The following is a 15,588-nucleotide window of genomic DNA, read 5'->3' as shown; positions in this document are numbered from 1 at the left end:
TCTTTTTCCTTGGTTAGATGTATTTTCTTTTTCTTTTGTTTTTTTCTTTTGTTGTGAATATGTATGTTTTCTAATTTATACTTAATAAAAATTATTTTTTTTATTAAAAAGAACTGTCTATTGATCCCTGTGCCACCACTGTGCTCGCTTCCCTACTGCCATAAACCAGTTACTCTCTGGGAAAACACTGAGTCCAGTCAGTCGTTAAAAGTGAACCAAAAAAACAAGTTTATTTTACAAACATTAAGAAGTTTATGGTTTCTCAGATAATATTCCTGACAGTATCTTAAATTTAGTTTCTTTACCGGCCTATACCTTCCTAATACCTTCTGACTGATTATCTCAACTGTTTGACTGACTCCTCTTAACAAATTCTCTCACTCTCTCCCACCAGACTAGCCCAACCCACAGACTTTTCTTATCTCTCTCTTCTAACTCCAGACTGTCTTCTCAACAACTCTAACTCCCTAAAAAAACCCCTCTGTGCATAAACCTTATACACAGTTAACTCTGCCCCCTGGGTTCCCATTGGTTAGTCATTTTACAATTAGTTAGCCCTTTCCCTATGAACCCAGTATGATGTCACACACATAGGAGGGCAGGGACGCGGACTTAGAAAAAATATTGGGGGGGCCCGGGAAAGCTCATGAATAATAAATAAGCTCATGAATATGCAAATAAAGTGGCTCCGGCCCTAAATAGGGCAAGCCACGCCCCCCAGCCAGCCGATTGGCTGGCTGGGAGGTGTGGCCAGTCGGGATTCCCCTGTTCTCGCGGGATTTCCGGCAGTGCCTCCGATTAGGGCGCGCAGCTGGCTGGCTGGCGAAGGAGCAGGTCAGGAGGAGGCAGGGGACGGCGGCGGCGCTCTGCTGGAAGGGCGCCCGCCCGAGATTATTGGGGGGGCTGAGCCCCCCAAAAAAATTTTTTGAGGGGGCTCGAGCCCCCTCAAGCCCCATGGAGTCGGCGCCTATGTAGGAGGGCAAACGCCACAGTGGTTGAGAGTGGGCAACAGGTCCCAAGTCACCCAGTGTGATTCATGGCTGAGTGGGGTATTTGAATCTCAGGTTAATAAGAATGCTAATATGTTACAGGCTGTTGGGTTAGGTTTTTGCATTCCTCTAAAAAGACCCAAATAAAATGAATCCTATTAGTAGTCATTAGCCATGATGACCAAATGTTCTGATTACCAAGTACTGAGTCTCAGCCAAAGATGGCAAATACAAATACACACCATCATGCTTTGCCTAAGGAAACACCCCTTACCTGAGGTTATTGGAGGTGATTATCAGCCTCATGCAGTGCTTTTTTCCTGGAGGGACGCAGGGGTACGCATACCCCTAAACATTTTGTGAATCTAACGGGAGAAGAAACCAATTAAAAAATAATAAAATACCGTATTTTTCGCTCTATAACACGCACCCGACCATAACACGCACGTAGTTTTTAGAGGAGGAAAATCCGTAGGCATGCCACCCATAGGCATTCCCTCCATAACACGCACAGACATTTCCCCTTACTTTCTAGGAGGAAAAAAGTGAGTGTTATGGTGCAAAAAATACGGGAGTTTCTTCTCTAGCACGGTGAATCGTCAGTTCCGTTGCTATCCCTGATGGCAGCTTCATTTCCTGTCATGGTGTTTCCTGAGTCTCAGACGGAAGCAAGCATTTAATGTGTGAAGTAGGAGTTGGAATCTAGCACAGTGATTGGTCAGTTTTGTTGTTACCACCTCCGATGTCGGCTTCATTTCCTGAGTCTCAGACGGAAGCAAGCATTTAATGTGTGAAGCAGTGTGGAATGTGGAAGTGTGGTGCTTTACTGATGAAAATTTGAGGGGCAGTATTTCACTATGAGTAGGAAAATTACTATTTTTCATCATCATGAGGTAATGCATGTTCTTTGCACTTTTGTCCATTTACTGTATTTATTTTTCCTGATTTGAACTACAAAATGGTATTTTCTTGAGTGAAAATGAGAGTACCCCTAAAAAATTTTTTAAGAAAAAAGCACTGGCCTGATGTAGCATGGCAGTATTTATGGCATCAATGAATAAATATATGAGAGCTGTGTAAAAAATATATATATATTATGTGCTTTCTTAACCATTCTCCATCAACTGATGAGAAAAGAAATTGCATTAAAAATTAGCAAAGCTGAGAGAAAATGTTGATGAAATTTTCATGGTGGTATAGGGTTTCTGTTGTGCTTACCTTGCTTTCAAGATGGCCAAGACCTCTGAGTCTTTCATTCTACCAGTCATATCTCCAGTGGCCTACTTCTACCGCCTTCCTGGGTTCCTCAGGTGACCTTTCATGTTAGTATGGGATTGCAGAGAGGCTGTATACTGTGCACCTAGAAATCAGTGCAGAATTAAAAGGGGGGGACAAAAGGAAGAACTTTCCTTAAAAACAAAATCAGTGTGCCCATCTATTCTCGATGGAGGAGAAATTCAGTTCATCTCAGTTCACATTTGAAGGCAAACCTACTCCATTTGTACTTCCTGAAACAACACATGAACCAAAATTCAGCTATCTTTAATATTTGCACTTCTCCAAATTTTGCAATATAGCTATATACTTGTCTAATGTGTACTTGTACCCTACCCTGCTACCACCACCAATCTGGTGTATATAGTAACCATCCACCCCTAACTTATCATGTTGCTTCAATTAAAGTCCAGGCGAACACGTCATCAGTTGGTAGCGCATGAGACACTTAATCTCACAGTTGGGGGTTCAAGCCCCACATTGGGCAAAAGATTCCAGCATTGCTGCGGGTTGGGCTCTATGACCCTTGTGGTCCCTTCCAGCTCCCTTCCAGTTTTATGATTTCTATGAACTCCTCCCATGAGGGTTTTCAGCCATGGTTGGGTGCAAAGTGCACAATAAATGTTTAATGGAAAGAAAAACACACAATTTAATTTAATTTATATACCACCCTATACCTGCAGCTCTCACCTCACAGTGTTAAAGAAAGCTCAACCCTGAACCCATCAAAATCCAAAGCACCCTGAGAATGTGGGAGAAAAACAGAAGCCTCTTTTGCAGGGGGAGAAATTGGAGGATATGTTTCAACATAAAGCTAAAATTAACATTCATCAGCTTAGGAGAGAAGCAAAGAGGCCAAACTACTTCTGCACAGAACATCCCTCTCATGCTGACTGCCCCCTCACCCCCGCCAAACTGCTTTTGAAATGCGGTGACACTTTAAAAGAATCTTTGGAATATTCTAAGGGCAGATGGTGAGAGTATAACACTCCGAAAATGTGCAGGTGGTGCTCGTGTTCCCTTCTGGATTGCAGCCAATGGAGGTAATCATTTTAGGATCGTTTTAGAATTATGGGCAATTTCTAAGCTGTTCACCTGCCGCACCTCTTCTGTAACATAAACACGGATAATTCTCTGTGCTCTTCTCATGACTTCAATGGTTCCCAAAGTTTAATAATTAATGAACACTATATTCAATAATAGTAAACAGATATATATATATTTTTAAAGACAAAAACAGTGTATCAGGACCATCTTTCAGACATAATGTTTTCAAACCAAGCAACGCCTAATATTTTAGATCTCTGAGCCAACTATGTTCATAAGACGGTATTGATTTGTAGAACATGACTTAAAATCTCAGCAATCGCTGAGCAATCTGTGAGGAGCTCTTGAAAACTGAATGTATGTATGTATGTAACTAGACATCTCAATTTAGCAACCAGACATACATTAAACAGCATTAATAGCCAGGCACTTAATGGATCAATTCCCACTGTTTGTGTAATGTGGAAATAAAAAAGGCTTATTAAATGACAAGCTTTCCCTGGTTTGTGCTAATTAATTATACACTGCATCTGACTGCTAATTTAGTGGGAAAATGCAGCCCAAAACCATGGTTTCTGCTTGAACTTTGCCTCAGATCCACCTAATTCAGCACAGAGTGCAGCTGCGACCCGTCTCTGAACAACGGCAGTATTAAATTAGAGCACAAGGCCATCAATTTAATAAGTACTGTACCAGGTAATTTGAATAAGGACAGTATTAGTATTCTGCTGGTGCACATCTAAAAGCAGCTGACCTTTCAGATCAGAAAAGATCCTTGAACACATCAAGTCGAATCAGAGAACACAGTAATAATCTGACCATGTTAAGAGTGCTAAGAGACTTGCACATCCCTAGACCTGCAACTGTATATCAGCTTGCTCTGCAGTATATAATACAAACAAGGTTCTAAATAGAACAAAGGTAATGCAAAAGGTACTTTCAGTGGCACATTTGGAAATGCTCCTTATTACCCTGATTTATGGAGCAAAGAATATAAAATTAATCAATGCACATAAAGAGGCATTGTGAACACCCAGATAACTATTCAGCAACTTTTCAGCACAATTTAGTACCAGGCACCTCTGTGGGTATCTTGCAGTAAAGAGTACAACATATATATTATCTTATTACTATATTTCTGTAAACTGAAGGAAAAGAAGATGGACAAAGCCAGATAATGCTTTTCAGCTAATTGGCAACTTTTCCAAGGGTTTACAGCTATAATAAAAATTCTCTACTAAAAGGCTTTCGGTATGCAGACTCAAAGGTATGCGTGAACTAATCCCCTATAGTCTGTCAAGCTGTCTTGAAATACTCACAAGCAGGGTTTGCCAAAACGACACACTCACCAGATCTACATATGCTGTTGGGATTTTATTTTTTGTTCACTTACAGCACCACCCCCATCTCATCTGCCAACTACTTTCTCAGCTCAGGAGGGCTTAGTGATTTGTTGCAGAGAGCCAGCAAAACAAAAACAAGAACTCGGTGCGTACCTGTTGGCTCTTCAGCGTGTGTAAATGATTGCTCTTTAACCACCCTGGGATAGATATTATGAAAGGCAGCCTATAAATGCCTCAAATAAATAAAATAAAAGTTATAATACCGGAGCAAAAGAGTGTCTCCAGTGACTGAACAAGCCATAGTGACAAAGTATGCTGACAGAGTAACAAAATGGTTTCTGTGATAGATGCTATGTTGTCCACCCTGGTTTTCCATTCAATTCCATTGAGGAGAAAGATTTTCATGCAGAAGAGGGCCTACATAATATACAGTACTGAATGACAGAAGGCTCATGTGCTCATTTGAGCACATATGGATCTCTGGACAGCAGACCCTCCAAGCGTCCCTATTTTCCAGGGACAGTCCCGGATTTACAGAAGCCACCCCAGTTTCTGATTTGATTCTGGAATGTCCCTTTTTTTCCTTAGGATGTCCCTATTTTCATCAGAGAAATGTTGGAGGGTATGGAGTTATGTGACACCAGAGCCAAGGAGATAAGTAATTACCGGTATACAACCTTTAGAAGACACCTGAAGGCAGCCCTGTTTAGGGAAGTTTTTTAATGTTTGATGTTTTATTATGTTTTTATGCATGTTGGAAACTGCCCAGAGTGGCTGGGGCAACCCAGTCAGATGTGCAGGTTATAAATAATAAAATTATTGTTGTTGTTGTTGCTATTAACATAGAATAGGACATCCCTATTTTCCTTGGAAAAATATTGGAGTGTACGTAACAATTTAGTTCCTGTCATCCACATAATTTTGTTATATAACAGCCACAATCCCAAATATCCAAAAACTCACAAATATGTTAGAGCCTACATCTTCAGAATAATGATTTCCACAGTGGGTTACAAATAGTTAATACATCGCACCACTTTTGAATCCTAAAGTATACATGGATGGCATCTGAAATGGCAGTGCCTAATCAGGAAAGAAACTGTGGTGTTCTGGTGGAAATCTCACGGGGCTTCTGTGAGGCAGCTATGAAAATGTTAGAAAATTCCATGCTAGAGAAGGGACTGAAAATGAAACTGCCAATATTGTAATGTCTTCATGCAAACCTATGGTGCGATCACACTTGTAATCCTGTGGATAGTTCTGCTTCCTGCATCAAAAAAAAACAAACAACAAACAAAAACAAACAAACAAACAAAAACCACCTTACTGTAGAGCTGGAAAAAATGCAGAAAAAGGCACCCAAAATTATCTGGAGAAAGTACTGTATGAAAAGAAATGTTGTGTTTGGTGAATGGGGGTGGGGGAAGCATGATGTGGAGAAAGTAGATAGTGTTATGTTTTTCTTCCTCAATGCTAGAACCCGAAGGTCATCCAAAGAGACTAAATGCTGGAAGATTCAGGGCAGACATAGTTAAATTGTTGACTTTTTCTACCAGGAGATGCAGTGATAGATACCAACTTAGATGACTTTTAGAAGAGATTACACAAATTCATGGAGGGTAAAGCTATCAACAGCTACCAATTATGATGGCTATATGCCACCTCAGGATCAGAGGCTGAAAGTCTCTCAATACCCGTAGCTAGAAAACAACTGCAGGAGAGGGCTATTGCTTGTTGGTTTCCCACAGGCATCTGGTTGGCAGCTGTGGGATATAGGGGGATAACCTAGATAGGCCTTTGGGAGGATTTGTAAGCTCTTATTAAGTTCTGAAGGAACAGAACAAAGCAGGGGATAGTGAAAGAGTTTTTATATGCAGATGTCAGGACACCTTCATGGTTATAGATTATGTGCAAATCCCAGTTTATAAACTAACTTTCTTACCTAGGAGAGCTTGCTGTAAATAAATATAAAAGTGTTTTTTAACAACAACTATTACTACTACTACTACTACTACAACCAACACTGAATTTGTACAAATGATCTCTTTAACTGAGACACGCTTTTAATAAAAAGGTTATTGTTATAAACAGAAGTCAAGAGAGCTATGTTCTAGTACAGAAAAGACACACTACCTGATCTTTCCATTAAATTTACACCACATAAAAATGGAGGATAAGCGGGACATGACTCATTCATGAATAGAGTCCTTAGTCTGATTTGTGGCAGTGAGCATGGTGTCACAGGCATACTTATTGCTAGGAATGTATCAAATTACCTTTGCTGCAATTATTAAAATTCTTTCTCCACCTTGCAAGTGAACTTAATTTCAAGTGCCAAGAATCTCCCTGGTGAGTTTTCCCCCATCAAATATTTCATAACTAAAACATTAAATACATCTGCTAAAAGAGGACAAGTAATAGTATAATCCATTTTATTTTTAAAAGGCATGCAATTTCAGAAAGTACTAATACTAATAATATAACCACCTACTTTAATGGGGCTCTGTATAATACTGCACCTGCCAATCTGCTTATTCATCTAGCACCCACAAGACCTTTATAGAAATGTAGCTCTGTACAATTGGCACAGAGCCTTAACTAAAGGTAGAAGGTTTTTTGTGTTTTTGTTTTTAAGAGAGTATTAAAGCATTTTAAATAGCAGAGTAGAAAATCATAAACAGTGAACTAGATCTCATGATTTGAGGCAAGGTTTTCTATTGAGACCATTAGTCCATTTGACCTGGAAGTACTAAAGTCTCAGTAACTTGGACTGACTGCAATGTTTCAAGGCCTTGGAAATCTTCTCTAGGCAGCTACCTCAAGCAGGTACTGTATCTGCAGATATACATGCATAGCATATATGTCACCCAAAGTCAACAGGCAACAAGAAAAAACCGGTCAGTTCAGGGCTTTGCATAAGTGGTCCAAACCACTGAGCCTTTTGGGCTTGCCAATCAGAAGGTCAGTGATTTGAATCCCTGCGACAGGGTGAGCTCCTGCTGCTCTGTCCCAGCTTCTGCCAACCTAGAAGATCGAAAGTATGCCAGTGCAAGTAGTTAAATAGGTACCACTGCGACGGGAAGGTAAACGGCGTTTCTGTGCGCTCTGGCTTCTCTCATGGTGTTCCGTTGTGCCAGAAGTGGTTTAGTCATGCTGGCCACATGACCCAGAAAGCTGTGTGTGGACAAATGCCGGCTCCCTTCGCCTGAAAGCAAGATGAGTGCCACAACCCCATAGTCGCCTTCGACTGGATTTAACCATCCAGGGGTCCTTTACCTATCTGCATATTTCAAGCAGTTTTGGGATACTGCAGCTTTTTTAGCAGAAGCAAGGGGGAAGTATCACTAGTTCTCCATTTCAAAGCTTTCTCCCAGCTGAATGTTCACAGGAGGATTCGAGATTCATGTTTGAACACATGTCTGCAACGCAACAGGGGGAACAGCATATGCAGGAGGGCAATTTGGAATGGGAAAACATGTAGGGGAAATGCTGAACATTTCTCCCCCCTCCCCTTGCTTTTTCCACCAAAACTATGTGTCCCAAAATTCCTTTTCCTTATTAAAAGACCTGGCAGTTCATAAATATACACACCTATATGAGTAACACCTATTTAAGTTCACAGAAGGGTTTGAACCCAACTCTACGACTTGTTAGCTGTCTCAGAAAAAAACCAAGATCTACTAAGGGCCAAATTAGATTGCTATTTTATGTTGGAGCTCCTTCTTTGGAGGCCCCAACATAATTTCCCATTTATGAAATCATCTATATGAGAGACTTGGACTGTGGCCAGCACAAGGGAGGAGGCCTAATCCCTTTGACCCACACACCATAACCTCTCTCTCTCTCACACACACACACACACACACACAATACCATTAGTCACAAAGAAGCAAACTTGTGGGCTTCAGTTTTTAAGCTCATATCCCCACCACCACCCACTCTGGAATAGCTCAGTTGATAAAACAGGAGACTCAGGGTTGTGGGTTCAAGCCCCACGTTGGGCAAAAGATTCCTGCATTGCAGGGGGTTGGACTAGATGATCCCCGTGATCCCTTCCAACTCTGCAGTTCTCTGATTTTAACAGCAGCTCTGTGAGGTTGACCTGGATCATAGGCTCATGCAACATTCAGGGGAAGGGGTAAGAGTCCTGCCACTTCCACTATGACCCTGGTCGAATATGATCTTTGGTGCTCTAAAATAATGCATAGTTTACCTTAACATTTAATACAATCTATTCATCAGTCAATTAAATAATGCCAAGTTTTCAATTGATTGTGGTTTGAGAATGTTCTGAGAGCCACATTGGAATTATAACACAAATTGGAGGATTGCTGGTGATTTGCATATTTAATTGGATATGTTGCTTATATTTTCACAAATGGCAGAATCCAAGTTATAGTGAGCTAAGATGCATTAACAAATAACCCATTTCCCTTAAACTAGTGTTACATACTGCTGTTGCCTGCAGCTGTTCAACATAAGTTAACCATGAAAAAAAATAACTGCAATCCTGTCCACATTTACTTAGGAATAAATCAGATTGAACTTAATTGGAAGTCCTTCTAAGCCTCGTTTCTGTGCCCAATAAACATGGGACGCCTTTGTCCTGCGGCGCTGTGGCAAAATACTGGGCAAGGTTTTGCCCAGTATCTTCTCTGTGTGATGGGCTCATGGGAAAAACTGTCCCATGAGCCCTTGCAGAAGAGGGGAGGGGAAAGCCTATATAAGGCTCCTTCCCCTGGATCTCACAGTCATTTTGCTTTGAGAGCTTCCCACCCACCCACCTTTGGGTTAGAGCCTTCACTGAGCAATTTTGGGTCATTGGTTGACAGGGCCAGAAATGTGTTTTTTCCCCCTCTCAACCTGACTGGCACTTGGCTGGAGTCTTTTTTCACCTTTCCCTCAGTGAAATTATGGCTTTCCTTTGTTAGGCAGAAGAACATGTTTGTAAGAGGGTGGAAATGGCATTGGTCAGGATCACCATAGTATGGGGGCCCCCCATAAAGGGCCTGAGTGGGGGATTGCCCATGGCAAACCAAAGCATGGGTTCGGTATCTACCTAGTTAGAATCTGCATCCTAGTCCCCCAGTGAGACCTTGCTTGCTTGGCTTGCACCACGGCAAGGTTCACCACTGGCCGACTCATGTAGTACAGGTATGGAGCGATCCAAACCCAGTGGGTCCATTCCATCAACATGGGGCTTGTGGAATGAAGAACTGGTCCTGGGACCCAATGCTATGCCAACCCTTGCCCTTCCTGCTGCTGTCAATAAAAAATTGACCTGATTTTACTCCATCACCATTGTACAGTCTGGTTATTTTGCTGCTCTCATGGGTCATATAATGCACCTGCCTGGGCAAGTAAGCATGTATAGGATTGCACGGAACATCATTAATCCTTTATATACTTGTGAGCAAGTCCTATTAAAATAAGTGGTACATACTTTCAAGGAACCTGCTGTTTATAATCTCCATAATCACAACTCTTATGAACACATTAAATTAAGAGACCTATAGGGAGATGCAAAAAGAGTGCAATGCTTCCATGCTTGCTGCTGCTGTCAGCTGGAACGCTCACATGCTCAGTCCTCATTTTGCTTTTTAGGGGAGTGGAGAGGAAACTACTGCAAGCCATAATAACTAAAAGCTAGTGAAAGTTCCACACAGGCAAAGGGAACACTCTTGCACCTGGAGTCAATGAGTTCCCAGCCGCACCTCCTTTTCAGTGGGCAAGTGAATGTAAGAACTCATAAATGTGAAAGATCTTAACAGCTCTGACCTGAAACAAATCAGAGTGGAAGATTTGCTCCAAAGCTCAGGTAATATACCTTTTCTCTGACCTGTGAAAGAACCCCTGTTATTCCTTTCCTATAACTGCACTAAGGAGACACTGACAATTGTGACACACACGACAGTCGTTATCATGGTGCACACAGATGGAGGACTGCATGCGATCCAAGTTATTTTTAATTGTAACCTCTTCTTGAAATTGAACCTCGGAGGTGAGAGGCTAGTGAACTAGTGGTACTGATAGGACTTCTTCTACAAGTGTGAATTCATTTCTTACTCATCGGAAATAATGACAGACGTGCTGGAAAGATGTATAAAACTAGGTGCAGTGTAGACTTGAGCAGATAACTGTGTTACAAGATTGTGGCATTATCCAGTTAAGGTAAAAAAAAAAAAACAGTCAATTGATTCTCTCCCAGTGATACCAGCTGAACCTATGTGCACTCAGTTTTGGCTGAATCACTCTTACTCACCAAGTAAAACCAATTAAACTACAAAGAAAGTACTAAACTTCTCTAATTTCAATGCACATTTATGTTGCAACTTTATTTACAGCATTATTTATGTGCCACAAATGTGACACTCACAGTGGCTTCCAACAGACTACATTTAAGGAATATCTCAAAATATAGTGAAAATAAAATTCAGTTACAAGTACAGCAGCAAAGTAGTAAGAATCAAAACTATTAGTCAGATTATATCCATCAGTTATTCTCAACTCCTCCAACCCCAAATCATCACCTGTGAAGCCTAAGAGTGTGCTTCACAACTGAGGTGGGGTCATGCACCAGTTGCAACAGGACAATGGTGATCATGAAAACCATGCACTCTTGATCTGCCCCATATGAGAGGGTCTTGGCACAAACATTGAAATCATCCCAACAGGTAGCCCAGGTGAGTCCCAACATCAAAGCTGAAAATACCTCTGCCAGCTCAAGAATAGAAACAGTTGGCAGTAGGGTGAGCAATACAGCAAGAGAATCCCGGATTTGTTTCAAAACTTGGAAACTGCTAAACATGACCAACTGGACAGGGCAATGGATTCACAAAAGATTACTGCAACTCAAACTCCAAGTCAGTCTGCTTGGGGATTTGAAATCCTGGTGGGCACAACTGAGACAAAAAACCTCCTCTCAGCTTGTCCAGTCAGATCTCTTGTAATGTACAACAGGTCAGCATGCTCATCAAGGATAATGTCATGGATGGCAGAGGTCTTACAGTTCACCAACTTGGTATGCAGCAGAACTTTTAGAAATCATCAGGATATGGGGAAAGTTTGCCCAAGTCAGACTTTTGAAAAAAAATTCAAGGTGCTTGTTAAACCAAATGAGCTGTAATTAGTGGTGGTCCAAAGTAGCTGGCCCTGACCAAATGTGTTAGTCCCTTGAAGACTGTATTAATATTTATTTTGGGGGTAGGGGTGTTAAGAATTGTTGACTTTTGCATGGTAGCTAAAGGTTGTGTGTGTCCTCCCACCACCTTTTAATAGAAAAAAAAGTCTTGCTGCAGCTTCAGGTGTTGCATCCTTGTCAGGGGCATTCTGTTCCTGGAGGAACACACCTGGAGGCTGCTGCCAAGCTACCATTGGAAGCAGTAGCAGGCTTTGTTTGCGGTTGGAAGAAAGAAGAGCACCCTCTTGCACCCTTCCTGCTGTTGTGTCTCCACCAGCTTTCTGAGTGTTCCACTGGAATAATGAGGGCTTTCCACCAGCATATCTGTCATAGCCAACGAGATATCTGGCATTCTGTCAATATAATGGGACAGGTGTCAAATCCTAAGCCCCTTAGCTGGCATACCTCAAGTATTGGATTGTATCCTGACTGCTGCAATCAAGAGGGCCTTATATTGAGATCCCAGCTACTAAGCTGGGTGGTTCACTCAACAGGACCTCTCCAGATCATCTGAAAGAGCAAGCAGGCTCATGGGATAAGAAAGTGCTTCTTTAATTATTATTATTATTAATAAAGAAACAAACTGGGAGTTGAGTGGCAGTACTACTTGGATCACCTGGCTCTGAGGACCACATTTTATAGGCTTGACTACAAATGCTAAAATATTAAATGGGTAAGTAGTTCTACACTGGACATTACACACACTAACCTAGCAAAGCGCTTCTCTAATCCTGCCTACTTATAATTACCTGATTTGCTAGCATGCATGCAGCAAAGTGCATGCCTGTGCATGAATAATTACATCCATCCATCTTGGGAGATTCTACCCCCTGAGCAAGCAACATCAATCAAAGAGAAACTATCACCCACATGCTGAATCTTTTGATAGATATTTCATAATCTATTGCTGCCTCCTACACAACTCAATTTCCATAGACTCTGTCTGCAAACAACAATAACTCTGGATTACTAGGGAAAATATCATCTATTCTTTTTCTTAAAAGTCTCAGCTACATAGGTAGGAGTCTGTGTTCCCCATATGTTACAGAGACTCTCCAGAATTCAACACTTCATTTTATTCCAGCATTTAGCATGGCATATATTTCTCCTGCGAGCATTTTCTTGTCATTTCTTTCTCTCATGCAGCCCAATAGTAAGATAACATCCTTCCCTTCTACCAATCCTGTTTACAAATACCTAGCCTCAGTGTCACTTTAACAACTTTCTCTGGGCAGTTTTTATTTGCAACATTTCTAGCCCTCTGGACTAGAAAGAAAATCCTAAAACCATGTATGACCACAAGCAATGTTTTCCATACCAAGAGCATGTAGTCACTATGGGGTGATAGTAGGTCAGAAATGATTGCCTGGCACTTCTTGAAGAGAAGGGACAAGCACAGAAAAGGGTAGAGAAAAGGAGGACAGAGGAGCAGTCATTCCCCTCCCCTCACGCCATGGATTCTTTGAGGTATTCTTTGGTTCCTTCATACATGGATTTTCAATATGTCTGTATGCATCTGTTCCCTGCCTCTTATTTCAAAGCAGCTGTCCTAGGCAGGTGAAGAAATCCAGGATTCACCTCTTTCTTGCTAACACAAATGCCAGTCCTTCATTTAGCTCTCAGTGGAATCCTATGCATACTTACTCATAAGTAACTCCTCTCAAAGACTTGCCCCAGTGTGTAAGGACTGCAGCCCTAGGCAGGCCCAATTGTTTTATTCTGGATTTAAAAATTCAACAGGGGGAAACCTGATAAGCTATGGGATTGTATTCAGTGCTGCACCAGCTGGGCTCCACCAGCAAAGCAGGACTTCTGTTCGCTCCATGCACTCGCAAGATCTGCCCCCAGAGGACTCCCCCAACACTCCAGAGCTGAGTTTGGAGGTGCACAGGAGGCTAGTGGGGGCAGGAGAGGAAGAGGAAGTTCTGCTGCGCATGGACGTCTCTGGCACCAGTGGAGCTGCAGTATTTGATACAGCCCATAGTCTCAGGAAAGGAAAAACACAGTAACGTCAGTCCGTGCTGGTTCTTCTTTCTTCTAATGGACAATGAATATATTTCAACAGCTACAAAGCATCGCCGTAAACTGGAGACTTTGGGTTTATTTATCCCCCTCCAAAAGGCTATACGTTGCATGGGTGTTAGATGAAATAAGTCCTGAAAGGACTAGTAACACAACTATAGCTTAAGAGATGTATCACTGATTCGGTTGTTATCGGGAAGCATCTGGCGTCTGAGAGGCCCTCTCTGAAACAGGAAAATGAACATGAAATCCAATGCTATTCATGCAGTTTCAAAGTTGGAGCCAGAGGGATAGGAGTAATAATCAATTTCATACCACATAAGCAAGACTGCAAACAGCAGCGCTGAGGGACTTCTGGGGCTTTGTCAGTTACAGTGTGCGAATACAGAGGACTTTGGGATTGGCCTACGAAAAGCAAGATGACCACAAGACAAGCAAAACCTTTGACATCTATCTCATTTCGACTTTTGCTACACTTCCAAAAGATAACATAACATTTCAAAGGATTTGTTGACAAGCTACCAGGGATACTAATGCAGCTAAATTTAGTATGATACCAAATGAGGTGGAAAATCACTGTAGCTAAGTGATAATGCTGCTTATAGCAAACAAGATTCTAAATTAATAAACATGAATATATTAATTCACTACAGCCAAGTAATAAGTTGTGTTGATGTTTCCTCTGCATAAAATGCCACTTAATAATGTGACAGGGAACTTGGGGAAGGAAGTTGCAGAGTTGAAAAGCCACAGAAAATTATTCCAGAAGGCTTCCTGTTAAATACTGCATAGAAAATGGTTGAGTTGAAGCACATCATGTACAAACTCAAACAGCAAATAAACTGTTCTGATAATTCATCTGTAGGCTATTTTAGTGAAACCACATGCAAGAAGTTATCTCCACTCATACTTAAGTGTACTATAGCCCAGTTTCTGATGGCCAAGACTGCAAGCACATTTTAACATGCTTTCCTTTCTTTCCTTCCAGAAATTCATATTCCTAGGACAGTCTGAGCTATTCTCCTCTGCATTCAATTCCCAGTTAAATATAATCAATGTTTTACAACTTCCATAATATTTTTACCATTAGAGGTGGGAAATTCCTATCACTGCCATCCAGGATTTTTTGGAAGAAGTGCATGCTATAAGTTAATTAAATAAACAATAAAACAGTGGTAAGTGAAGCTTATCAGGTCAAACTGTAAAGTTGTCAAGCCCTAAGTAGAAAAGAATTTTTTCCCCCAAGTCTCATCTTTTGAATGAGGCAAAGCAGCAGGAAAAAGAAAGCAACAAAGACTTCATCAGAGAATGTGAAGATAGTGAATGAACAAACCTGGTCATTTGGTTCCTCTAGCATACAGCAGTGCATGAACTGAAAGTCACTGGCAGATATGAAGAGGGTGCTGGGAAGCAACTTTTAGATTGCAAGCTTCTGTGACTGAAAATCAAACCAACTCCTTAGCTTTCTTGTACAGTCAAGCTGGTCCTCTCCACCACTGAACCTATGAGCAGGCATCACAATGGGGGTAAGCAGGTCTACATAACCAAAGGTTGTTGTTGTTTAGTCGTGTCCGACTCTTCGTGACCCCATGGACCAGAGCACGCCAGGCACTCCTGTCTTCCACTGCCTCCCGCAGTTTGGTCAAACTCATGCTGGTAGCTTTGAGAACACTGTCCAACCATCTCATCCTCTGTCGTCCTCTTCTCCTTGTGCCCTCCATCTTTCCCAACA

General features: G+C 41.5%; 1 long non-coding RNA gene across 6 annotated transcripts in view; it reads right to left on the bottom strand.

Moving 5' to 3' along the window:
• Positions 1 to 15,588, bottom strand: part of LOC309514356 — a 509,382-nt gene that overhangs the window by 444,206 nt on the left and 49,588 nt on the right. For all 6 annotated transcript variants that reach the window (XR_014211943.1, XR_014211944.1, XR_014211945.1 and 3 more), the window contains exon 2: positions 2,208 to 2,349. This is a non-coding gene — a long non-coding RNA (uncharacterized lncRNA). The remainder of the gene's footprint in view (positions 1 to 2,207; positions 2,350 to 15,588) is intronic.

Source organism: Podarcis vaucheri, assembly GCF_965113315.1.
Source record: "Podarcis vaucheri genome assembly, chromosome: 11".
Lineage (NCBI taxonomy): Eukaryota > Metazoa > Chordata > Lepidosauria > Squamata > Lacertidae > Podarcis > Podarcis vaucheri.
This window is presented reverse-complemented; position numbering and strand designations above follow the sequence as displayed.